The sequence below is a fragment of the Sander lucioperca genome, chromosome 19, assembly GCF_008315115.2.
Source record: "Sander lucioperca isolate FBNREF2018 chromosome 19, SLUC_FBN_1.2, whole genome shotgun sequence".
Lineage (NCBI taxonomy): Eukaryota > Metazoa > Chordata > Actinopteri > Perciformes > Percidae > Sander > Sander lucioperca.
The window spans coordinates 16,152,570-16,179,389 of record NC_050191.1 but is presented as its reverse complement, the minus strand read 5'-3'; the positions used below and the strand labels follow the sequence as shown (position 1 = coordinate 16,179,389).

Sequence of the window (26,820 nt, the reverse complement as noted above, 5' to 3'; positions counted from 1 at the left end):
GATTTATACAATATCTGGCCTCTGACCTGTTTCAAAATAGATTCAATGAGCTTTCAAAGCCAGATTTTATAAAATCAGCAGAAGCACAGAGAATTACACTGTAGTGTAAGCTTGTAACAACATAATCAGGCATGCAAGACACGGCACCTGTATGAGTATTCTGTCTGTATGCACCTACCAGATCCATACACATATACACACGCCGTATACACACATTTTCTGTTAACACAATATATATATATATATCACAATATAGTGTATATATATATATCACACAATATAGTTAAGGATGAAAATGGCAAAATAAAGAGAGCTATAGGACTTATGTAGACAGGATGAGTGATTTAATGTTAAAAAAAGTCCTCTACTTCACAGACTCAGACAGCAGAATGAACTATTGTGACAGACTTGCAAACATAGATATAGAACATGTTCTATATCTATGCTTGGAAACCTGTCAAAAGCAATCAGGCTGTAGACTGAATAGGTTTTGAGAAAATTGCAGATAATTTGCAATGATGATATTTTGGGTGCCACTGGCACGCCCACTCAATGAACACATATCACTGCAGAAACATTCTTTACTCTCTGCCTAATTCAAGAAAAGATTATTTACAAATAATTTGCCTGCCTGCAGCAGCACATGAAAACAAACTGCCATGGTTCGTTTCGTATACACTTGCCCTACTTGACTTGATTCGAAGACTGACATTGTGATTATATTTGCATGCAGCCAAGTTAATGAGCAGATTACTTGAACAGTTGCCTCTAACCCATGCTTCGAGTGGAGCTATATGTTTTTGTCCATCAGTCTGTCCATGACATATGAAAAGTCTTGGATCCTACATGAGAAGCTGGACAACCTACACAAATATGTCTCAGCTATGGCTAACGAGGGAATGCCTCTGTAATTGGAACCAACTGTAGCAATGAGGCAGAAATCTCATGAAACTCTTCATGGTGGACCTTCAGCAAGGATACTAATGATACTGCAGAATATGAACCTGACAACAAAAACCCCACAAGTTTTTTAAACGTCCAAAAGCTGATTTGATGTATGCGGTTTTGTTTCTACACATATGACGAAGCACATACCTATATTTCTTTGTGTGCAGCCCTACAGTATATGCCACATCAGCACAGACCAGACCCCCACTCTAAGGTGCCACAATCTGTCTTGCAGGGTATGAACTGACTTTGACAAATCTCTGATTCAAGGCAATGAAGATGTGTGTGTGTGTGTGTGTGTGTGTGTGTGCGTGCGTGCGTGTGCGTGCGTGCGTGCGTGCGTGTGTGTGTGTGTGTGTGTGTGTGCGGCGCTGAGATAAGAGCAGAAACATAAAAAGAGCAGGTGGGGGATCAAAAATGTAAGACGGATAAGCGTAAGGTGCTGCTCTGAAAACTAATTTGTCCTAAAATAAAAGAGGCTGGATGAATGAGAGAAGTGAGAAGCGAAGAGAAAGAGAGGAGGATCAGTAAAATCCCATCTGCAGTCCTTGCTTATGTATTCAGTCCAGCTCACAAAGCTAAGAGGACCTGTTCTCCTAACACATACAAAGACAATATAAAAAAAATACCCCAGATGGCTGCAATGTAGCATACTTTGACTCATCAATATGGCTGACTGTCAGTGAAATCCACTGATGTGCTAAACTGGTTCTTTGTTTTTACTGATTTTCACTTTAGTATCGGTTAGTATGTATGTTGCGATATATGATTTACATGTTACAAACTTTAATACACTGTTTGTTGTAAGGGTCTTAAAGACCTTTTCAATGCTTCCCACATTTATTTATATTCATTCATACATTCATTGTTTCCCACTGTGGTGGTTTATTTGTCATCAGCCTCGGTCTTGTTCCACCTCTGTCTGATTCTCTATTTGACGTTGTTGTGCACACTGTTGACATCACCGCCGAGTGAATACTATTACCTTGACCAAAACAAACTACAGCTTTGTTACCCAGTTGAACACATTTCACTCATTACTCTGGTTTGTTGGCTAAAACATACTGTACAGTACAGCGCTGCCAAATGACGCTCAATCATTGGCCGTGGTGCTCGGGTCTGCCTAGTGACATCCTGATACTGAACACATCACTATTATGTTAATATATGACATATTTTATATTGAAAGACACACAAAGCTAAAACTGATTATTTGCAAGACATTTACAGGAGAAGTAATAGTATTAACGTTGGCTTAGCTCGTAACAGCTAGAAATAAACTGAAAAGTAGCGTTACAGACAGACACGGACCAGCTGCACTGACAGAGGGATGGCTGAATTACACATGCACATATGGCAGAAACTGCACAGTCTAACCATTCCTGGGAGGCTGAGGAGGAAATGAAGGCTGGTGTTTTTATCACTGTCCCAATCATAGCCACTCCTCCGCAGATCACACTCACTGCATAAGTACCTCAAAAACAGATGTGAGCGACACTTTCGCCCCTTTGAATAAGTGTGCGTCCATACTGCCTTGCCTTTTGCTTAACGCTAATGATGTCAACACACACCTGTTGCCATGGCACTTAGCCCTGCCCTTGCATGAACAAACAGGCACAGGAGTGGCTGCCCAGCTCTGGCAGAGCATTGCAACAGCAGCTGGCATGTGCAGTTTCATCTGGCAGAGAAAATGAAAAAGCATAGAGAAGTACATGCCAAGTGATTCTCTTTAAAGTAGAGCTTTTCACTATAGTTTCAACTTTAGGGAGTCTCATTAGAGTCCAGCTATGGACAGACACTCAGTGATGAGCCAAAGGTAGAGGAGAGTAAAGAGACTGACCGATAACAGGAATTGCTCTGACAGCTAAAGCCTGGGGCGAAAACTTCCCAATGAAAACTCGACACACTACGGTCAAAGCCCTCCACGAAGCACCAGCAGTCTCCTCTCTGAGCTAAATACTACAGCAGCATATGAGTCAGTTCAATGGGCTTAATGCCTGCTTCACTGTCACCGGCATCTGTATGAGTATGTATGTTTCAGAGTGTGTTCAATTACATGCATTTGGATATGTGTGCATTTATGTCCATGGGGGTATTTGCGTATTATGTGCACATATGTGAACTTAAATGTGTCTTTGCGTGTGTGCAAGGAAGTGCTTTCCGTCTGTGCATACGCCATTTGTGTTTTCTCTCATACCATTTGTGTTTCCTCTCACACAGTGGGCATTCACAATGACATTGTGTGGCTTTTCTTCCTGCACTGGGGGGAGTCTACCAAGGGAACTCTGGCCTATGCAAACTCCCATTCCTCCCATTTCTATCCCTCTCTCTTTACCCCCATTCCACACCTCCTTCCTCCCTCCATCCGCTCCCTTGTTCCTTGTCAGCTGGTGGGGAGATCCAGATGTGAAGGGGGACTTGGACAGGAAAAGGAGAGGGAGGGAGAGAGAGAGAGATAGAAATCCACATCCCCTTAGTGACAGACTTCATTGTCCAAGACCTTTTGGACAAGCCTTTAGACACATACACCCAAACAATTATGCGCGGCAAACAATAGAGTCCCTCTAGACGACAAGGCCAGATTGTGTATATGTGCGTGTCTCTATATGTGTGTGTGTGTGTGTGTGTGTGTGTGTGTGTGTGTGTGTGTGTGTGTGTGTGTGTGTGTGTGTGCACATCTGGCAACAAAGCAAATCAATGAACAACATCTTGCAGGAGATGTGGTGTTGATATTTAGTTGGCTTATTTACTCGGGGTCTTGGCCAGGCGTGGGGCCATTGTTCTCGTTCAGCGACCGGAGAGAAGGAAATCAATAAGGACCTGAGAGAATGATGACAAACAGTGATGCAGCAGTATGCCAGTGTCTCTTTCTCATTTTTTCTCTCCCTCTGTCTCAACTACATTTACATTTTCGGGTAGGAACACAAAGAAAATTATTAAATTTGACTGACACACATAAGCGCATTAAGATGGTAGCAGACAAGACAGGTACAACACATGTACACACACCCACACAGCATGTGTATTAAGTTAATAGAGTGAGTCAGCAAAAATGGAGCTAGTCAGTCAGAAACAAGAGGAGAGCTAGAAAGGCTCTCACTACCGGAGCATTTCTCTCGCCAACATATGACAAAAGTTTCTCTCCGTTCTTTTCACAGCTTGCCAACTTCACTATCATGTTTAGAAATATCCTACTGCACATATCACCTTAACATTGATCAAACTCAGAAACTTAAGGCAAAACTCTCTGACAAGGCAAACAAATGAATGAGACAATTCTTCACCCCTGACAAAAGCCCAAAAATTTAAATGTCAGTACTCACGACGAGCCAGCTCAAGTATTTCCCTGTCGATTCTTCCTGCAGAGCTAACACAGACTAAGTCTTTGAGAATGGGAGCAACAAGTGGTGTACAGTGGAGAACAATGCATGTCTGCCGGAGCGCAGCAAAGCGTAAGCAGCGGAGACACAGAGAGGTCCAGTCATCGGGCTGCTGCTCACATGGGACAGGGAGAGGAGGGAGAGGAGGGAGGGTTAGCTATAGGATAGCCTACAGTAACTGGGATTTGGCAGGAGGGAGGGATCTCATCCTTCGCTCCACATTTCTTGCTCTTTTTTCCCCTTCTTTTCAAAAATGTTTTAGCAAGTCTCGCATTTCTTGCCCATTTCAAAATGGACTTGGTCTGGCCTTCCTCTCTCGGTCCCCTCCCCTTTCCTTTTCAATCTCGCTTCTGGTCTCTTTTGTTCTCGCTGTCTCTCCCACACACACCCATGTAGCATCTCTTTGTCGCCTCTTGTTAAAAAGGTGTCTTCTTCCGTAAGAGTCAAGAATGTTGTGCTCCACCCAGACACACCTAAGTAGTGCAGACATGCTAAAATAAGACACACACACATACTGTTTACTCGCACATCTACACATACAAAGTGGCCCAGCTGGCAGGACAATCTCCTATCGACTCATTTGTCTGTAATGGTCATACATACAATCATAGGAACAGAGCAGAAAATTACAGGGCTACTAAGGTTTCGGATCCCTCTCTTTCTCTCCCTCCCTGATGTCACTCTCTTTTTCTGCCTTTTCGCTCAAAGTGGCCCAGCTACCACACTGTACTGGCGGAAAGGAAGAAAAGCAAGAAGAGAGTCAGAGAAAAGAGTAACCTGATACAGCTTAAAGCAACAATTATTTGAATGAGTCACTCAGCAGTGAGGGGGGGGGGGGGGGAGAAACCATCCCATTTTGGAACACTGCACCTCCTGAGGACTCACTGGGGTCATGGGAGAGGAGGAAGGAGAAATGGGGAAAAATAAGAGGAAGAAAGCAAGCGAGGGGAATGGAGGGGCAGGAGAGGACAGAACAGACATGGGCTTGGATAGATACCAGAGGAACTTCTCCTCATCCCAAATCCACCCTCCAGGACACGGCTCACCGAGTCAGTCTTGCTGACAGAACCAAATAACATATAGGGTACACCACTCTTCCAGACCTGGGGGTGACGGTGAGCAGACACTGACACACTGGCAAATAGGAAACAGATTATAGACGTACAAAGCACACAACCTAGTAACTCAAAATATTGTAGAGCCACAACTAGAGTTGACGTGCAACTCCTAAGAAATCAAATTCAGTGATAAAGATACCATGTAACAAAGCAAAACTCTGATTGGTACACTTGGGCTGCTTGTGTTTGCTTCCAGTTTCCAATGCTGGTAGAGACTGCTGACAGCATGAAGCAAGTTGAAGAAAAAGCTTAGTATAATGGCCTCATTTTTAGTATATTTTGTCATTTAGCAAAAGCCATTTCCAGGGCAAATATTCTCCTTTCTGCAATTGTTGCTCACAAAGTGTAGGAAATGAGAAAAATATGACTACTTACTGTAGGCCTCTTTTTCCAAACTAGACAAATTAGTTTTTATGCAAGCCAGCCAGCAAAGCCACTTCCAGTGCAAACCTGTATTCCTTTGATTTACAAAATTAATCAAAGAATGCATAATTGATTACAGTGGGTTTTCTAATTATATAACGCATTAGAAAATTGCAGTGGTAAAATCCTACTCTTAACCACAAAGGCTTGTGTTGTGTCAAATTGTATTGAACACAGCTCAACTGTAAGATGCTGCTAGGGCTTTGTGTAGCACTCACTGCAGCTCCATCTGCAGTGCAGCGAGATGCTTCTCAAAGAAGCATTGTCCAAACAGCCTGAATACAGTGATATCAGTGCAACGACACACTCTGGCCAACCTGTATATCTTCTGGATAAACTAATATTACAGCCGACCTGCATCCTGTTTAGACCTGCTGTCACAACATTTAGAGAAGGAAACATAGAGCGAAGGTTCATGTAAACACGCAGTGGAGGAATTACAAAAAAACATTGCCGAAAGAGACTCAAGGATGTGCAGTGAGCTCAAAATGTATAAACAGGCAGCATACAGGCGTGTTTACACATACTGATGAGGGAACACTGAGAAAATGCGGTCAACATTCTTTGTTCAAGTGGCTGGACAGCCCATATCCAGTGTATGAAGTCAAATATTTTGTAATGTTTCTGAGCCACTGAATAGGCAATTTCCGATACTTGTATAAACAAGAGAATTTTTCTTTGCAGACAAACTAAGGGTCAATACATACACCACAGGGATGCACAATAACATGTTATCAAAAGTGGGCCATATGTGTACATGCACCCCAAACACACTGGCAGACACATCAAATATTTATTACAGCCGTCTATGCAGTCCGGAGGTCGCTGTCTGGCAGATCCAGAAACATCAAAGAGTCCATGCGTCACTGTTGCTGGAGGCTGATGTACTATACTGTTGCTGAGTAGGCATTGTCAGCATGAATGTGCAGGTCATCTCTGTCAAGACTAAAAAAAGCCATTTGAAGCACACTATGACTCATAAGTATATTTAGCACATTTTTAAGAGTGCTCATGTTAGAAAAACACTGATATTTGACACTGTGAATATTTCTACTTTCAGAATATTGTTTTCTGTAATTACATCATTGTGGTGTTACTTTGCATAATTTAGCTTTTAAACTGCATATGATATTGTTTGTAAATTATGATTTTATTGGTATGCATTAAGATCTAGGTCTCTTTATTTCTCTCTCTCTTTCTCACACTCACACACAGGAAAAAACTCATCAAAACACTCAAGAATCAATTAGCAGAATTTGAATAGCCATTCCATTTTTTTCGCACAAAGCACCATCCTTGTTCCTCCTGAGGCAATCAACCAGCAGACACAAATTAACACTGAACAAGAGTGCATGTCTAAAGTCTGATCATCAACTAGCAACAAAGGGCAGCACCAGAGAGAGAGAGAGACAGTGTGAGGTGTGTGTGTGTGTGTGTGTGTGTGTGTCCAAAAGATTTATATCTGGGTTTGTGAAAAAGGTCAGGAGAAATGGGTTAACCGAGTTAACTGGGCTGCAATACAGCTGAGAAAGTGTTTAAAAAGAAGTTGAAAAGTATTAAAATGGATTATACTTCTGTATATTCCTAAAAAATGACCCAGTTTGAAAAAATATTCTAATATCGCCTGCCCTCCCAGAGCAAGGGGACAGGCCCGACAGCCAACCTAGCGACCTGAAACATTTTCCGAATACTGATCACTGGATATAACCAGACGTACCGCCCGCGCACACACGCACACACACACACCTTTCCCTTCACCATCTGATAGCCAAGACTGGTTAATGAGTCTGAACACGGAAGGAAAGAGACAGAAACAGATAGAGGAAATGGGAAGCTTCAGAGCTTTTCAGAGAAAAAATGGGAGAGACTTTCACAAAATTTCCGTCTACAGTAAATGCCTATGCACACCTGTCGGGGTTTAGTATATCAAAGGAATGAATTTTAAACAAGTGCCGGTTAAGGAATTTAGAAGCAACATCACATTTAAAGCAATTGATATGCAAATGAGTAACAAGTGGCAGCACACAGAAGGACTGGAGAAAAATTAGCGCTCGCTCATTGACTTAACTGACCTGCTACACCAATATAGACTCATATTAATGAGCTACCAACCTCCACGTCCACAAACACACCTACTGTATATGAACAGTGCTTACAAAACACTACATGTCACTGTTTGTCATAGATTTACTTTTGTATGCTTGATCTCAGAGGTAATTTTCTTGACCCCACTGAAAGATTTGTAGCATTCGGCCACTAGATGGCAGTAAACATCTGGTCTTGCCTACACACTCTCATACACACAAACACACACACACACACACACACACACTATACTGCCAGGCATGCCAGAACGGGGAGTGAGCGTGATGAAAGACCACAGTAGAAAGCAGACAACCAGACTCAACCGCAGAGCACGTAGGACTGAGGGTTAGAGACAAACAGTCCAAGACACAGTATCACTACACACCACAATGTAAAAGTTTACAGCTCCAAAGGAAGAGCCGACATGCATATAGCCATAAAAGCGGAGGTTATTTTTTGCCTATCTAGGCCAGTAGATCAGACTGGCAGTTGTGGGGAAGTGCTCTTGTTCTCTTTTGAGTGGCACCAGCAAGCTTGGCAGTAAAATGAAATGAACAACCACTCTGTATTCCATATTGGTATCATTGCTGCAGGCTATGTGGGGGCTGGTTGTGTGTTCATGAAGAGAGACAGGCGAGCTGGAGGAAGCAGAACTACATTAGATTTAGCCTGGAGTGTCGAGAAGCCACAATGCCTGTGCCCACCACATCAAGCCGCATTGCCATGAAATTTGGTACAAACAATCATGTCCCCATCAGGATGAAATGTAAAAACTTTGGTAATCACCTGATTTTTCATAGGGCAGCATTATCATCTTCATGATCTTTTTTACCAAATACCTGCAAAACTAATGACATTCCCATTAGTCTTCAGCTGTACTTTGTGTTCAGCGCTAAAAAGCAAATATTAGCATGCTAACACACTAAGCAACAATGGTGAACATGCGTGAACATTATTCCTGCTAAACATCAGCATGTTGTACTCTCATTGTCTCTAGCACTGCTGTGCTCTAATACTGTAAACATATTTCCTTTCAAAAAAGTGAAACAAGCTTCTTTCTGAACATGCAAATCATAACATGTAGTTCAGCTACCCTCTGACCCTCTCTCTTTGGAAACATTTGAGCTAAGCTTGACTAATCAAACTGAATGCAGCAGGCATGTTTGTCGGTAACTGAGTAACTAGCAAACAAAACCTTAAAATGCCCACAAAGTCTAACCATCCATTAAAGTGTGGACACCAAAACCATGAATTCCACACTATTAACTGTGCTGAGGGTTCGCATGGACGTGCCTGTTTACAACTTTGATCCAACGGGGTTGGATCCACTTCTCAGCATCCAATGTCCTTTTCCTCCAACATTCCAGACAGGACTCTGTATGACAACTAACCCTTTTTTTTAATAGAACAAGAGATGTATACTTAATACACTTTTGGCAATGTCACCAGCTCTCACCCAACAGAAGAAGGGGATTCTGGGGCATTCTCACCTACAGTAAATAACTACAATCTTTCATTTGTGCATACTCCTTTTATAAATCTTCATTGTCCACATCATCCTCCTCCTTTTTCTTTTGTCTCACTCCACCTCGCAGCTCAAATCACAGGTTTGGGGCCAAGCGGTCCAGTCCAGAGTAGCAAAAATCCACAGAGAGAACTGATGATTGCCTGTGATTACAGTCTGTATCCTCCTCTCCCTCCAACCATCTCCTCTGGGCTCATCTGGCCGGGCCTAGTTGAGGCAACCCTCTCCACGCTCGGATCATTAACTGGAGAGAGCCGGAGCGAGGAAAAGCTCACCAGGGGAGGCGCTGACACGTTTCCTTCACCTTGACATTGCCTGGAGGTCACAGCATTCATTTCGCAGTAAAGTGTGATTCAGGGAGGTGAGAGTCATGTGAATCAAGGGGTTCTGATACATAAAAGGTCTCTGAGAGAGGGAGTCTTATTCCCTCTGCTCTTGCTGTTCAACGTGCTCGCAACTGTTGGAATGTGCGTCAATGGAAGAAGTGTGACACAGTAACTGTGTTTGTGAGGCAGAGAGAGAGGCTGTGAATCTATGTGGATTTATGTGTGTTTGTTGGATGAGTGAGCATGGTCAGTCTACAGAAAAGGTGTAGTATGGTGTGAGTATTGGCAGCGAACACAGAAACACACACTAGCCTGAGCCTTATCACATGTCCTGACACAGCTGATCAATCAGTCATAGTAGATATAGACGTGCACCGTGACTGTCTTCTCACATTACCCAGCGACACTGACTGCCTGTCTGTCAGCTGATGACCAAGATCAAACACTCAAATGTCACTCTCCGTGGCGAGCCATACACAACAACATGTCCAACTCACTCCGTCAACTTAGAAAGTGAGAATTTATTTTCTTTGCACGTACTTTATAAAACACGCAAGCATTTATATGTGAGGTATTGCTATATGGAATACACTATATTGGGTATGTGAGGCTGCCGGGTGTGATTTGCTAGTAACCTGTACACTTGTACACTCGACAGTTGTTTTCACTGTGCGTCAGTCAAAATACAGAGGAATGATCGACAGCTGCCTGTGGCTCTTGTAAATGTGTCTGCTGAATTAACCCTGTACTGCCATAAGAGGTGCCTGTGATCCTCCCACCTCTCACTCTCCCTGTCCCTCTCTCCCTCAAGGGTGTTTAGGTAGTGTAATACTGAGCTGCCATCGGAGTGGCTGGTCCTGACGTGTGCTTTACCTTGGCTCTCTGGGGATTTGAGCCCAGCCAGCCGTGCGTAATTAAAAGCGCATAAAGGCAGATCAAGCTCTCTGCCGCTCTCTTTTAAAAAATGCCTCAAGGCTGATCCCACTCCATGTCGTGCTCTGTCAAGCTCCAGGGAACTCATTTATTAAAATGTTCAATACCTATATTTTGATGAGAATGACGGTGAATAAAATCTCATCTACAGGGTTCACACAATGAGGATAGATATTTTAGAGGTTGATATATGACAGAAAATATGTAATAAAGGCAAACCACTAAAACTAATATTTGAAAAATATATATATGCATTTATATGTTTTAGCAAAGCCAAAAAAAACAGAAATATGATACAAGAAAATGAAGGGATTTGGTCAAACAACCTTTGGGAAGCTTTCTTCTCGTACAGCCCTTTATGTTACATAAGGAAGTGGGAATCCCTGACCCTGCCACAGGTGCACTGAGCAGTAGTTGGTCAGTCGTCTTCCACTCAATTATTATTGCCAGTTTCCATTTCAACCCCACTGCTTTTCATCATGTTGTGAAGGCTGTACAAAATCCAGTCCACACGTCACTCAATTTCTCACCTTGCTTCACTATTTCTCCTCACCTTTCCACATTTCCAGCCTCTTGGACAAGGAAAAGGCTCAACAAAGAATGTGGTCTATCAAACGTGTACGAGCACTTTCTATCAAACTTATTGGTGTCAACAACGGCACTGGGATACATCTTAATTATTATTTAACTTGACATGGTGACAATTAAATTCCCCAATTTGAGGAAAGTGTAAAACCGCCTTTAGCTGAATTAATTTGCTGCATGTTGATTTATCTTTTTTTTTTTGTAATTCCCTGGGGTTGCCAACTTAAAAATTACTCTTTCACTGTTAAACGCTGTGCAGGATTCTGATGAATACATGATGTTGTCACAGCGCATACAGTATGAGCGCTAAATCTAGCAAAGATAGGACGCATGCATCTTGGCACACTGCACAAGTCCCTTTGCCAGTCAGTGAATCCGTTTTAATCTTTGCTTGCCTCGGTCTCAAATTAGTAATTCAGTTTCTCTTCATGAGAACAGCGGGGCGTGCTGTTTTATCCGCTAAAGAGTATTCATATCGGACCAATAACACAAGTTCAAAAATTCAATTCTCACCTCCTCTGACAGGCTGCTTTCTTGTCACAAATCTGATTATTTGCACCCACGGTGAGCAAGGAGGCACGCTAACGTCAAAATGATCAACACTTCTCGGCAGCTGCTGGAGGAAATAAGGGAGAAGCAGAAGCTCAAACTGCTGAGGAGTGAATACATAGAGGTAAGAGGTAAGATGCAGTTCAGCTTTGAATGAGTTGATTTTGGTTGTAAAATTCTTCTACAATGTTGGCAGCGGTATACATGAACTATCTATACCCTCAAGGCTTTCCCAGTGAGGGGAGCTCACAGACAGAGAAAAAATGTGTATTAAATAACCCGGGGTAGACCACAGTTAATGATGTGTTGTATATTCCGCAGACACTGTGATTGTTCATTGGTAAAGCCTTGGGTTTGGAAGGTATGGTGGTTAAGGCTGCAGTTGAACGTGGAGATGATGGTTGTTGGGGTCTATTCTGGGGTGACTGACATTTTGTTTTCTATCAATGGACTGTAACACAACTGATGGATAAAACTACCAGGAAATGACTCCAATTTCCTGGAAAACTAGAGGTTCCTTGTTTTGTATGGTTTGAGGTTATATTTAAAATTACAGTTATAATAAATGCAGCAATTTATATGAATGTGAGTAAAAGTATTTTTGTGATCCTCACATTAAGTTGTTCAGTTGATAGCCCTTTTCGAAAACAGCTTTTTCTCAAAGCAGCCTTCAGGAGATAAATGAGAATTTATAAATGGCTGTTTGTTTCATCAGCCGCTAATGGTTTTGCTTCTTTTTTTTTTTTAAACCCAATCGAAGGATATCAACCCAAGGATGTGTAATCAATGTATATTTATGAGTGTAATGTGATAGCCATTTAAAATAATCAATATTTACTGCCTTACTGATAACCAAGGCTGCTTGTTTATGGCTGCTAAGCCGTGCCCTTGAGGCCCTATTGGAAGGTTTGTGTTCTCGTACATCACTACACACGCAGAGTTGCGCATATGCACCTTTACACACCTACACACACACTGTGTGATAGCCCCACCGGGTCAGAGACCCCATTACTACGACAGGTTCCAATCTTGTCCAATTCTTGCCAGCGTGGGCCCACAGACAAAACCCTGGCATGGGGTTACACTCACAAAACAGCGTAATATAAAAATTACAGGACTGCAGAGAGAAGATGGAAAAAAGGGGGCGAGATTTGAGATTTATGAGTGTGAAGAGGGTGTACTTGCAGTGTGGGATATTAAAGACCTGGTGTGTGCTGGCAGGATGGAATTATTGAGTATCATCTTTATTTACCCACACACACACACACACCCACACCCACACCCACACACCCACAAAGACTGAGGTGCAGGTTCATACACATTGGAAGTGAGCGAAGTTTCACATGTGAGAACGTGGGGCTGCTCTCCAGAGGTTGTTTGGTCAGAAAGACTGTTTGCATTCAAATCATGAAGCAGTGTGATGAGGGCTCTAAACAATAGTCAGTATGGTTTTCTCTTTGACCATAGAGTGTCAGATAAAAAAGTGTTTGCGAGCTTTCTTTTGAAAAGCACTGACAAATGACCTACCTCGTCAGTAAGGACTTGTTGGTAGAAAACTGCATTGTAATAGTCTAATTACACACACCCTTAAGGCCATGGAAAAGCTTGGATCTTTGCTGTCAGCTAGCCTCTGTGTGAAATATGGACGCACCTATCCTGAGCTCTTCTCCTCTCTCACTCCATCTCAGTTCCCCTTGGCTGCCTTTAATTACAGATAGAGGGATAATAGAACAGCAGAAGACTGACCTGCCAGGAAAGGGGAAATAAGAGTGACCAGTGGTCACAGGAGACAGCAGTAGTGCTGGGATTAGAAATCGCAAATTCCTGGTGAACCTGCATGGGCAATGCTGGCACATACCCTTACCCCCACCCCCACCCCGACAGACACTAAAAAAAAAGAAAAAAAAAAAAAAAGATTGATTTCCATGTCCTCACACAAGATGGAACCAGGCTGGAGGCCCAGGGGCTGCGCACATCACCTGAGCTGGAGATGGCTTACTGACAGAGTGAACTGCAATGAGACCCTTGCTCACCATTATTCAAAGAGAATTATACATAACAGGTGAGCAGTTGAAATAATTATTAGGCAGTGTAACTGTTCATGTTAAGCCTCGTATTATTTCAGTGTGGTCTTTTCCCGTGGTTTCTCAAGGTTAATTGATGAGAAATAATGGATCGTGGAGCTGGGGGTTTGCGGTGTTTGTTGGCGGGATGTTTCGTAACCAGCCCTGAAGCAAGCCAGTGGCCCAGAAATTCCATTTAATAAAGATTAGCTCTCTTTCTCTGAGACCTCATTCTCCTTCTTAATTAAAAGATGAAGATAAAAAATTGGTGGGCTGCAAGTATCAGAAAATATCCCCAGGACTTCTTACACAAAACACAGCTCATCGCCCACATGAAAGGCTGGGACTAATGCATATTTAATGCCAATGGGAAACAGCTTAGATCTTTACTGAGAGCATTGAAAAAACGGAAAATATTGTTACTATAACCCTCCGCTCCTTGGGCTGTATGAAAGTGTGCAGCACGGCGTGTGTAAGGTATATACCATACGTGTGTGTGTGTGTGTGTGTGTGTGTGCATATGCATGTGTATTTGCGTGTCTGCAGGGGGTCGGGAGGACAGCACTAAGCATGATTGCACAGCAGGACTTAGTTCCTGTGTAAAGGGGAGTAACACAGTGGGGAAACACACATACATATCTACACAATACAACACTATGGGACCAGTGTCCCAGTTTCATGTAATAGACTTCTTCTACTTCATCCAAAAGAGAAAAACATGCAGTGGTTTCTGAAAGCAGTCATCTTTATTGTCCATGCTTATTGAAAGATTACACTCTGGTTAGTTAAACTATGTATCTAAGAAAGACCAGAGGGGATATTCCAATTTTCCTTTTAACTGAAGCAGAAGTTAACATATCGAAGTGTAAAAATGTTATATTATTCAACTGATTCCCCTTAAGACTGTTCTTTTGGACCAGCAGTATGTGTCTGCAAAAATAGATCTCTCGCTTACTCTAATGGTCATAAAATAGACCCACACTCTTACTGGATTTTAAAGAACTGCAATAAAAACTGCTCTTCACTTAACCCTAAAAGAAAATATTATGTCCTCCATTATTACCACAATCATCAGGTATCAATCATCAGTACAGTTTTCTAACTAGCATTGCTTCTGGCTGCCTGTTGTGTGCAACTTTGGAGCAGATAACATTCCTACAGTATGTTAACATCAATGTCTCTGGTTGGTACAAAATTGGCAAAACTACCTGGGTACTCAGGAATAAATGCTGATACTTCATAACAAAGATTAAGCTTCTACAGGAATGTATAGGGTACATTCATTTCACAATCAGGTAGTTTGCGTAGTCTGCCTTAGCATTCTCAATTGGAAAAGTAAAAATAAGAGACAGACTTATGGCCCATAGCAATTTTTCACAATATATCTGCCAACCATACATAAATATAGAAACATTATCTCAGCCATCTGGCCTATACAGAAGCAACATACACATAGTAGGTTTCTAGGTCTCTATGTGTTTGCTATTCTCTTTTGCTCTAACTGACCGAATGTACAGACTATGTAAGGAGCTACAATTACACATATTTGCACACAACATATTGTGGCAGAATATGAAGCCCACTTAGATAGAAACATGCATCTTTGGGTGCCCAGATAGCTCAGTTGGTAGAGCAGGCGCCCATATATAGAGGTTTACTCCTCGATGCAGTGGGCCTGGGTTTGACTCCGACCTGCGGCCCTTTGCTACATGTCATTCCCCCCCTCTCTCTCCCCTTTCATGTCTTCATTTCTCCCGTCAAAAATAATGAAGGCTGAAAATGCCCAAAAAAGAAGAAAAAAAAAAGAAACATGCATCTTTGTCTATCTCCTTCTTTCTCTCTCCTCTGCTCTTGGTTTTTGCATAAGCACTGCTGTGTCTCTTCCTGCTCCTTCCTTTCCAGTTATTTATTCTGTCACTGCTCCTTTTCTACACCAGTCCAGCCTCTTTTTTTTTATTCCTTACATACAGGTTGCTATGACACTGGGGGCCCTATTTTAACGATCTAAACGGAAGGCGTGAAGCACATGGCGCAGGTGTGTTTAGGGCGTGTCCAAATCCACTTTTGCTAGTTTGACGGTGGTAAAAAGGGTCCGTGGGCCAGGTGCATGGTTCAAAAGGGTTGTACTTACTGTCTTCATTAATTCATAGGTGTGTTTTGGGCGTAACATGCAATAAACCAATCAGAGTGTCATCTCCCATTCCCTTTAAAAGACAGGCGCGTTTGTACCTTGGCACATTGCTATTATGATGGCGGATTTGCACCCTGATATTTGTATTTGTAATCTTCTGCATGTTTGTGTGCTGCTGCGCTTCCCAGCGCATTTTATTAATGCACTGTTAAAACAACAATGAAATGCTGCGCTATTGACTTTAGACCAGATTTTTGTTGGTCAATGGTGCGATCACTTTCCGCTGCCTCAAGATAGCAATACGCCAAGAATTCACCTGAACACATCTCCCTGTAAGGTCCCATGGGCGCAAAGACGGGCGCAGGTGCATTTGCTATTCAAACAACGCGGGTGCTGGACGGGAAATTTACAACTGCATCGGTCTTAAACTAGCAAAGGTTGCGCCGGGTGCAAGATAGGGCATAAGGTGTGTAATAATCTTCTCTAACATATGAGGCTTGGGTATGTGAGAAAGTAAGATGACTAGATCTTAAATACGTAACACGTCTCATTTCATCTGGCATCAAATTTAATCCCTGATAATGTGACACCCTATTGAATTGATTATGTATCGCTAACTCATGCAAGGTTTATTATTCAGGTAACATGGGAAAGCACACCGATGGCTCTTATGTTTGCTTTGATCCATACATCTAGCTTAAATCAGCTAGATTCTGTAGATGTTCCTATTTAATTGTCCTAACCTAATATTAGCTTGTAATGGTCAATGGACAAATGATACACTAGACATCAGAACACATTCACACTCACAGTTATGGGCCATTTATGGAACTGTATAAGTCCCTGCTGTGTCTGTGTTGCAGTTGCATATACTGTAGGAACCAGGCTGACAGAGAGCATTTTGTTTTCCTATGATGGCGACTGGCACCATCCATAGAGACAATGGTTGGACAAAGGGGGCCTTGTTCTCCTAGTGGAGTACATAAATCATTGGAGGGCATGACCAAAGAGACTACGAACACTCAGAAGGGGCATCCTCAGAAAAATAATGAGCACACCTTGCCACTTGCTGACCTGGAAAGCAGATATGTAAAGATGCTTACTGTGACAAATAGCACACATATCTGCTCCTCGAACTGATCAGAGACAAACAAGTTCTCTGCTTGAGTAAGACTCTGGCTCCTCTATCTTTTTGCTTTGTCTGTAGATATATGCTGTACACACATGGAATTTCACAGACATGGCATGCATCCAAACCAAAGGGGGAATGATGATCCCACAAAAGTTCTTTAGTCCATCAAGACCTGGTATCATTAAGACTGGAAGATCTGGTGTCTGATCTATGTGTCTGATGGACTAAAACCACTTAAAACCCTTCTTTCTCTGGGGATTCAGTTTACTGACTCTCTATTTGTACGAGGTGACAGTACTAATTGCTGAGCCACAGTGCCACCTAGCAGATGTTATACAGGTTTAATGCAGCACAGCAGGATGGTGAGCACGGGAAGCAGATGGATGCTCGCTATAGATATTCAAGGTCATGGTGCACCAGCATCACAGCTCCTCCAGCAGGTGGCTCTCCTCTCTCCTGGGGCAGCTAGCAATAAAACACGGAAGAACATCTGGTTTTCCAGTGTTGGTGTGTATGCGAGGAAGTGACACAAAACACACAGATATACACATCTGTATTTTCTGGATCAGATTTCCACTCTCCCAGAGTGACTATCAAGCCCTGCCCAAGCTCCCCGAGAGAGTAACTAACTTCATTTTCGATGCATCAAGCGGACAAAATAAAGATGATGAAACTGCTGCACAAACAGCCTGCCCTTCATTTGATTAAGAGTGAGAAAAACTCGAACTCTGCCTCACTGTTGTGGCAGCAGGCTTTGGCTTGTTGAACTTTACAGTGAATGCAAATCAGAGGGGCTGGAGGACTCTCTGAGCTGCTCCCAAGAGCTGAAGAGCTGTTGGGAAAACTCCAAAAAGGGCAGACAGGCATGTCATTTTCTTTCTCTTTTTTTCTTCTGCTCTTTTTTTAGAAATATTACACTCTTTCATGTATATATACATGTAATAACCCCTACACATCAGTCATGGTACAAAGATACCAAAAAATCTAAAGCAGCTCTGTTTTTCTTCTTTAAAAAAAAACATCTTCAGTGAACAATCAAACACCACACTAATCCATCTTCCATACAACCAGTCCAGAATAGATATTAACCGGTCTCACATACAATACATTTGCGCTCACTGGAGGCATGGAGGATTATATCGAGACCCAATTCCCTGCTCAAATCCCGCTAACTCCATGTTAATTATTCAAAAATAGAAACTCGTTAACACAGTAAATATTATGACCTAATTTCATTGAGATTGGGATTTGGAATGATTGGAAGTGTGTATGTGTACATGTGTGCACACATCCATGTGAAGCTGAGAGGTGTGACATGTAAAAGGGGACAAAAAAAAGGTTGACTCTACAAACCTCTACAATTACAACTACTGACAATCTGTGCAGCCTACTGTAGCTTTATGCCAGATACACTGTCTTTAAACAGAAAAGGTCACTGCTTTGGATTCATTGAAATGCTCTAAAGCCACAGTTAACCAAGCCCAATAACATTTCAAATAGGCATAATCAGAGCAAATGTTTGTTCAGATGTGTAATGTGTATGCAACATGCACTGAAGACTGAGAGCAATACATTGTGTGCACAGGCATGTCTGCAATTGTGAGCTGTGTGTGTCTGTGTCTCTCTCTCTGTGTGTGTGTGTGTGTGTGTGTGTGTGTGTGTGTGTGTGTGTGTGTGTGTGTGTGTGTGTTGGGTACACTATTGATCTGCTCCACCACTGGGAGGACTGGAGCTAGATAATGATGACTATCTGTGATCTTTCATTCTTGCCCTCTGTGCCTTCATCTCTCATTTCTGTCTGTCTGTCTGTCTGCCTCTCAGTGAAAAAAAAAAATCTGAATCACATTTAACAGCCAAGTTGCCACACTCTCCCTTATGTTCTCAATCTTTTTCAGTCCATTTACAGCAGTTGTTATGCATCTCTTTGTGTGTTTGGGGGACATTCATTGATGGGGATTTTGTTAAATACATATCTGAACAAATCTCAATGGAGAGGTTTGTATCTTTCCATTTCATGGTTCGAAATGTTGTTTTGTATCCTTGCAAAGTGCTGATGCATAGCATCAGTTCTCTTCAAAGCACCAGAGAGTTTTCTTGTTAGCATCAGCCAGACTACTGTAAGTCCTTTTGTCCCATAAGCAGCCAGTTTCCCCTCCCTCTCAGACACATTTATACACACAAAAGCATTGCATTTACTGTATAAACACCTTTAACACAAACCTGGAACGTTGTTAAGAAACCCAAAAAGTAGGAGACGAGAAATAAAAAGAGATGCAAAAAAAGAAATCCTGACAAAATGTGAAGACATACAATCTTAAAATCCACTCTTGCAAAGAATCCCAGATATATTATTATCTACATTATAACCAATTGCATGATAAACTTAATATTTCTTCTATCAGCAGACTAGTTCTCCTTTTGTGTGCCTTCTTTTATGAGTCACAGTGGATGTGTTAATAGTTAACTTTATTGCTTCACTACAGAGGTACAGACAGAAAGAGACAAAAAGTCTACATCCTTGACCCTTTTACAAGGATGAAAGCAATCACAGCTCAAGACAACTGAAGGTGACAAATCCATTCATAGATTAAATCTATCAACCACTAATCAATATGCCAATTGAGAAAACGTCAGCAATACTGGATCCAAAGGTGCTTAAAATCCTGAAAAAGGGCCTCTAATTCCACATAAAAGGTGCCCTTTAATCCTGTGGCTCTCTTTTGAAACTACGCTATTCAATCAGACACAGCTCTATGAATAATAGACATCAGCTTGATGAGAAACCAGCCCTGGTCATTTGTCATCCACATCTCAGGCCTGTTGACAACATGCTCAAACATCCTTCTCCCATTTCGCCACATCGCCACCCCCGACTGCTGTCCTAATGCCCCCATCATGTCCGCTTCATGGTTGGCTGAAGCCATCATTAATTGCCGGCGTTGAATGACGATTGGGTGAATAATGTGAATAATTGTTTGCTGGTAGCCAATAATTGGGTGTTTCACGTTGTCAGTCAAGTTGATCATAGCTGAACGGGTGTACATGCGTAGAGAATGTGCGAGCCTGGTGAAGTGCTGGTTGGAAGGTTTTGTGTTGGGTATTACATGTCTGTTAGTTGGTGGTATTGGTGTTATAAGATGTCATAAGCAAAGCAAAAAGAAAGAGGAGGAAGATGGCAAAAAAAAAAAGAAAAAAGAAAAAGGATGCTGATGATTTAATAAGTAAAGAGAGGAAGACAAATTCCACAACCCGCTCCTTCCATCCTGAAATAACATCTCTTTCCTTCATTTCCTCCTTTATAGTTCCTTCCACAGTTCCATTTCATAAACACATCATCTGAAAGCACAGGCAGTGGTCTGAGGCTGAGTTAGCTGTGTTAGTCTTTACTGTGCGGTGATGTATTAAGTTAGTGAAGAAAAAAAAAATCCTTTTTCTAAAAATGTCCTCCATTCAAACTGTAAAAATTAGAGCAAGTGATGATGACCAATCCAGATGTCCAGTTGTAAGTCAGTGCTACACGTCTTCAGTCCAACACACACAACCACACTCACATATGCTGCAGATATATTGAAGACTTATATTGCCCCATCCTGTATGAAATCAATTTAAAACGGTGCATTAGCATTAAATTGCCATGTAGTTTTGGTTTTAAGTTTTGAGATGTGTATCTTGGAGATTTCTGCCTCCACACCAACACAATGGAAGATAATGCAGTTTTTTTTTGTGGTGCTCAAAGAGAGAACACACTGTCAACAGTTTATTTGGAGGAAAGTGGTTCCAATGAAAACTGTTGACAGTGATATCTGTGAATTATCCAGAGACACTGCTGAACTTTTTAATGTAATTTTAAAAGTGTGAGCACCACAAACAGAATTATATCCACCTCCATTGTATTGTGGTGGAGGCAGAACTCTCAGAAATAGACATCTCATAACATAGGAAAATAAAACCCCAAAATATCTGCATCACCAGAAACCCCTAAGGGGGGGCAGCCCTAAAAGGAAAAGCTCAATATTTTGGAAAATCACAATTTTTTTCTAAACTTCTACTGGATGAGTTTCCAAAGAATTATTTAAAAAGTGGAGCAACGGCACAGTAGCAGTGTGAAGAAATATGATCAGTTATAATGGACAATTCCACCAAAGCCAAAAAACTTTACCCTGTTTACCCAGGGCCATTATTCTCATTACCATCACCACAATTAAAAGCTTATTCCCTGATTTAACCATGCAAGGAGTATAGTATCTGAAAGCACTTGGGCAGAAAATGGCAAATTAAAAGTGAACATTCTTATGCTAATATATAAATAATCTACCTGGACTTGTGTATGTGGGAATGTGTGCAAGCCCACATGCAGGCATGTGTGAGGGATAAAGTGTGTACGAGTGTGTGTGCCTGAAGCAGAGCGTGTAGCTTCTGTAGTAGTATGTCCTTGGGGAGCAGAGCCGTGCTATAACAGGAAGTAATCTCATGAGGAAATTGAATATTCATGAGCTCTATGTTGCCCTTAAAACAAAGCTTGATGCCTCTCAAAAAGTCTCAAATGGCCATCCATTCTGATATAAAAGCAGATTGGCATTTAATAAAGTGAAACATTCCACATGCATAAACATTAAGTACTGTATGAATGTCACCGAGGCGTTCCATTTCAAAATGAGGCTTCTACAATTTGGAAAAAAAAAAACACAGTATCCATCTTTGCAAAGCAACCCCTGGCATGAAAAGTAAAACCCACTCATAAATATCATTTATTTATTGTCCTTAGCCAAATGAAAAATAACCCCAAAATAACTCCATACAATTTTAAAATTAAATCCGACAGAATCTTTTTTAATAAAAACCATGCCCTCAATGTTTGCCTGTGTAAAAAAACAATTTATTATTATTTTTTTAAATAGGACTAGAAAATGTAGACGTGGCTGTAACTAAATATGAAGCTATTATTGTAAGCAACAGACAGATAGTAGATTTATTTATTAATTTTTGTTAATACCAGAAGCATCTGAGCCTTGGTGCATCATAGAGAGGCAAAAAATAACAGGAATGAATACGACGGCTATTCTACCAAGATGAATGACAGATTCTCAAGACTATTCACGTGTTTTTTTACATTCAATCTTCTCTTTCTCTTTCTCTCTCACACACACACACACACACACACACACAAACACAGGCACAAACACAAACCAAAGGACCTCAGCAATTACCCCTGAAATAACCCCCTTGATTGATATCTCAATTACGCTATGCCATTCTTGTGTGTTATCTTGTCTCACACACACTCCTCCCGTCCCCATTCTCGACTGCTCAATGGATGCTCAGAGGAGGAATGAGGTGACCTTGTTGGGGTTTTCTTGCTGTGGATCTTCTTTCCACAAGCCTTTGTCTATCGCATTACTTTGCATGTCTGTAACACTTTATTGATTTCCCCTTTCATTTGTATTAGCCTAGATGCACGCTGAATTACAGAAGTGTATGACTTGTGAAATTAAACAAAAAGTTTAAGGAAGTCATTTTGTTTCATGGTTCAGAGATCCACTGAGAGTAATTCAGCAGAAACATCCTTGTGTTTCTCTTGCCGTGCACCCGAAGGCAGTGAGGCAAAGCAAAGTGCACTGAATTGGGTTAGTTGCATTGTGACAGAATCAGCAGACAAGGACACAATCACTCAGTGTTAGAGCACATGTAAGGTAATAACAAAGGAATAATGAAAACAATGATGCCCACGTTTTCGCTGTAGCTGTTGCTCATCTGTCTCAATGCTAGACAAAAGCAAACAAGGGCATGATAAGGAGGAAGGATTTTAGGAACGTATTCTTACCTGGACACAAAAGAAGAAGAAGAGTCATCACAGGAGGGATCCAAGCATGGAAGAAACAGAAGAAAAAAAACATTTTTCAGTACAAATCCCCAAATTCACCACCCTTGAAGTGACTTGATCAGCATCCTACTATATCATTAAGACAATTAACCAATCATTACCAGAGCATTAACAATTAACACTGTGTTTTGAATTAGTGATGGTGTTGGCTGCAAAGTATAAGCAGCTAATGATGCTTGGGATTGCTAATTGATGTAAGTTAACTGCAGCGATTACTCTGAAGTCAGGTGTGTCCCGAACAAGAACTGCATTTTGAACAGGAGTTCAGCAGCTGTTCAGTATGTGATAAAACTATTTTAGAAAACCTTACTGTACCAACTGGTTTCGGTCCCATCTCGGGTCCCGGGACAGCTGACAAGCAAAATACTCCCCACATTTTATTTAAGTGGTTGGAACAGATTCGGATGAAGTGGCCAGACACAGTGTGTGAGCCAATATCAAATAGTTAATGAGGTAACGCGTTTTTAGTTTAACAGACATGCAGATGTCACCGAATACACTCAGACAGCCAAATGACACATCGCAAGCTACTGTGATCCGTTTACCAAAGTGAATGAAAATAAATTACATTCTCATACACTCTATGGAGGTAAATTGCTTGAGGCGTTTGCTCGGTTACAACTAACAATTTCATGCTGTCAGTGTGGGTAGGCCCATATTCAACAAAAACCTTTCATTTAATTGCCTCTCTCTTTTTTGTGCCACTCTTTATAGGAGCTGTCCTCAGCAAGACTGATCACCAGGAGAAATATGACCTCCTGTTTGCAATAACATACTAAGTTATTAGTCCATGTCCACTGAAATGCTCTCTACAGCCTGCTGGCTGGAGCATGGAGGTCTATACTGAATTACAGTTGGACTTGGCTCAGCTCTTGGTATGTCATGGTTTTCAAACTGTATTTAAGGAAACACATTTTCACAACTTTTTTTTTTTAACCAAAATTGATTTTTCTTTTTTGGGGTTATTCAATGAGCTGAAACAGAACCAGTCTTGAGTTTTCAAATTCAAAAGCTGACAAACTATTATAGTCTTAATCTTAGAGGTTGTTTCTATCATGTATCATGCTTTGGGATCAACGCCGGGGGATGTGTGAGAACAAGCTGCAAGTCTGGAAGCCATTCTGAGTTATGAGATTTGTTTACAAACCTTTTTCTAGAGCTGGCTGCACTATTTGGCTGCACTATTTAACTATTTTTTAACTATTTAACTGCATGCTTGCTTTTGTGAAACAGAGTGCATGAATTGCAAAATGTGTTTATTAGATCTTTTCAATACAAATTTTAAACTAAGTAGCAGAAAACATACTTTCTTCTGTGCTTGGTTACCTTCCAGACATCTGAACCTTCAAGCCAAACGGAAATTTGAATTTTCCTCATTTTATGTGTAAGCTAATAAAAAAAGGTGAATATATGTGTGAATATAATGATGCTGCAATAAGTTAAACCTATTCTATTTTGACCAAGTACGTACACAGGTCAAAACAAACACCATACATACATATACAGATTTCTTAGCAAAAAATTATTTTCTTTAAATCAGTCCAGCATCAGGTCTTAATTGGCAGCAGCAGTGCATTTAAATCAGCTGCAGCTGAACTAATGTACATCACATACCCAACTAAATTAAAAACATGCAATACAAAATGTTGCGTCCTAAACAGTAATTTGTGGTATATTAAGTGAATCAACGCCTCTGTGGGGAACCACTGGTTTACAGCTCTGCTACTGCTCGCTAGTTACCAGGTTGACATGATTGACTGGCAGCACTCAAACAGCCCACCCTCGCTTCTCTCTTTTGTTTCATCAGACACACTTCAGTGCACCACCTACACAGATTTCTCTTTTTGAAAGAAAGTCTGTCCCACTCAGTCACTAATGATCTGCTGCATTTTTTGCTGACGGGTACAGAAAAGAGAAGAATAAATTTATCACCACTCTCACATATATTTCCGTCACTACTGGTGCCCTCGAGGCCCAAACAGGCTGCTTACAAATTCTCTGGCATTAACATAAAGACCAAGCCATGAGGTCAACTGTTCAGACTTGTCTCTCCACCAGGACTCTCAGAGCTGTCAGTGTTGCCATGTTCTATGGCCTACACCCTTCCCCCTCTCCAAAAACAAAAAAATGTGACACACTCAGATGTACACGCACACACACTGGATGTGATGGTCTGTCATTATTATAATATTCCTATTTAAATGCATGGACTGTTATTTTGCTAAGGCCCTTGTGTAAAGTGGGGCTTCCGCATGGACAGATGAGTAGATATATTTTTTCTCTATAGATTCCTCATAGGTCAAAATTGTGATGGTCTTGGAGGCTTTTCAGAGGTAATTCAACAAGTACTGAATATATAAAGTCACCTTCCATGTGGCTATAGCAACAGCTGCAACCATTCTGCTTCTTTATAGACAGTACACTTTGTCATTTAAAAACACACATGTGGAGAGAGAGTAATTATTCAATTGAAGTGCCACACTACCAAGTAGGATTATGCTCATGCTGCGAATTATGTTTTACTGAAATGCTACATAACATCTGGGAGAGAGCAGTACCTGAGAGAGCAGGCGAGCTGCTGATATTCAGCTTCTGGCTGCACCTGGCCAACTGTGTTTCAAGTTCAAGCCTTCTATGTAAGGAATTACTGATGTGATTTCACTTGGAAAATCTTCCTACCAAACCGCAAAGGCTGAACTCTCATTAAATATGAAGTCACCATTAGCCTTAGGATGTGTGCTAAATAAAACCTACTGTTTCTGCACAATGACAGCCTATAGTATGGAATTCTTGATACACGCTGTACATTCTGACAACATGAAGTCAGGAGCTCAAAGGAATGTTAAAAACAGATATAATTCCCAGACACCACAGGGAAGCTGCACAGAGACCATAGGTCATGAACATCCATCAATAAGAGTATTCATGCTCACAATGTTTGAAATAATGGCACCATAAAGTAGTGTTTGTGCCTGTGAGTGAAAAATTGTAAGTGATGTGTTTAACAATAGTGAGTGTCCCCTTCTCTCCAGGTTTCCACTGGGTTTTTCTGTTTTCTCTCCACAGGCCATCACAGCACTGTCCTATTTTCTCCAAAAGACAGGAAGCAGGACGCTGAAGCACCAAGGAGGGTCAATTCAACAGGAAACATTACCTCCATATCTGTGGCCGCACTCTGTCATTCCTAACTGTGTGAGGTTGTTTGATCACCGCATTAAAGTGTGTGGAAGGGGAGGAGAACAACAACAAAAAAGCAGTCATTGACAGGCATTCAACCAAATTGGCTGGAAAAATACTTGTTTCATGAAGAATGGACAAAAAAAGCCAAAATAAGAAATAGCTAAAGGCAGATCAGGCTTGAGGAGAAAATAAAAAATACCCATGCTGTGAATCTGCATTTCCACAATTAAATGCCAACACATACCCTACTGTCAAAATATAACACCACACCAGGAAATGTGTCACAGCATGTGCGATTCCCTGATGGGGTGGAGCACTCTGCCAGGACGTTACTGCTGGGCATCTCTCACCTTTGCCCTCTATATATGACAGTCGATGGCAAAACATATGGCGGCGCTGGCAGAAGCAGCGCCTGTGTAAGGTGGGAAAAGGGCAGCGCCAAGCGGCGTGCGAGCACGGCCTCGCTCGGGGTCACGCTGGTTGCAGGCTGGAACCTGCAGGGTGATGCTGTGGGCTACACTGGCACAGGGAAAGTACTGCGGTTCCTGGCACAGAGGGAGG

The 26,820-nt window shown here is 41.6% G+C and overlaps 1 protein-coding gene across 7 annotated transcripts in view; it reads right to left on the bottom strand.

The window, feature by feature from the left end:
* The window catches only part of sash1a (SAM and SH3 domain containing 1a), a 259,596-nt gene that overhangs the window by 74,352 nt on the left and 158,424 nt on the right, over nt 1–26,820 (bottom strand). The window contains exon 1 of one of the 7 annotated variants that reach the window (XM_031322606.2): nt 4,272–4,498. The exons of the other annotated variants lie outside the window; for them this stretch is intronic. The gene's annotated coding sequence lies outside the window, so the exon portion shown is untranslated. Of the gene's footprint in view, nt 1–4,271; nt 4,499–26,820 lie in introns of those variants that run through there. 7 annotated transcript variants of the gene reach the window in all.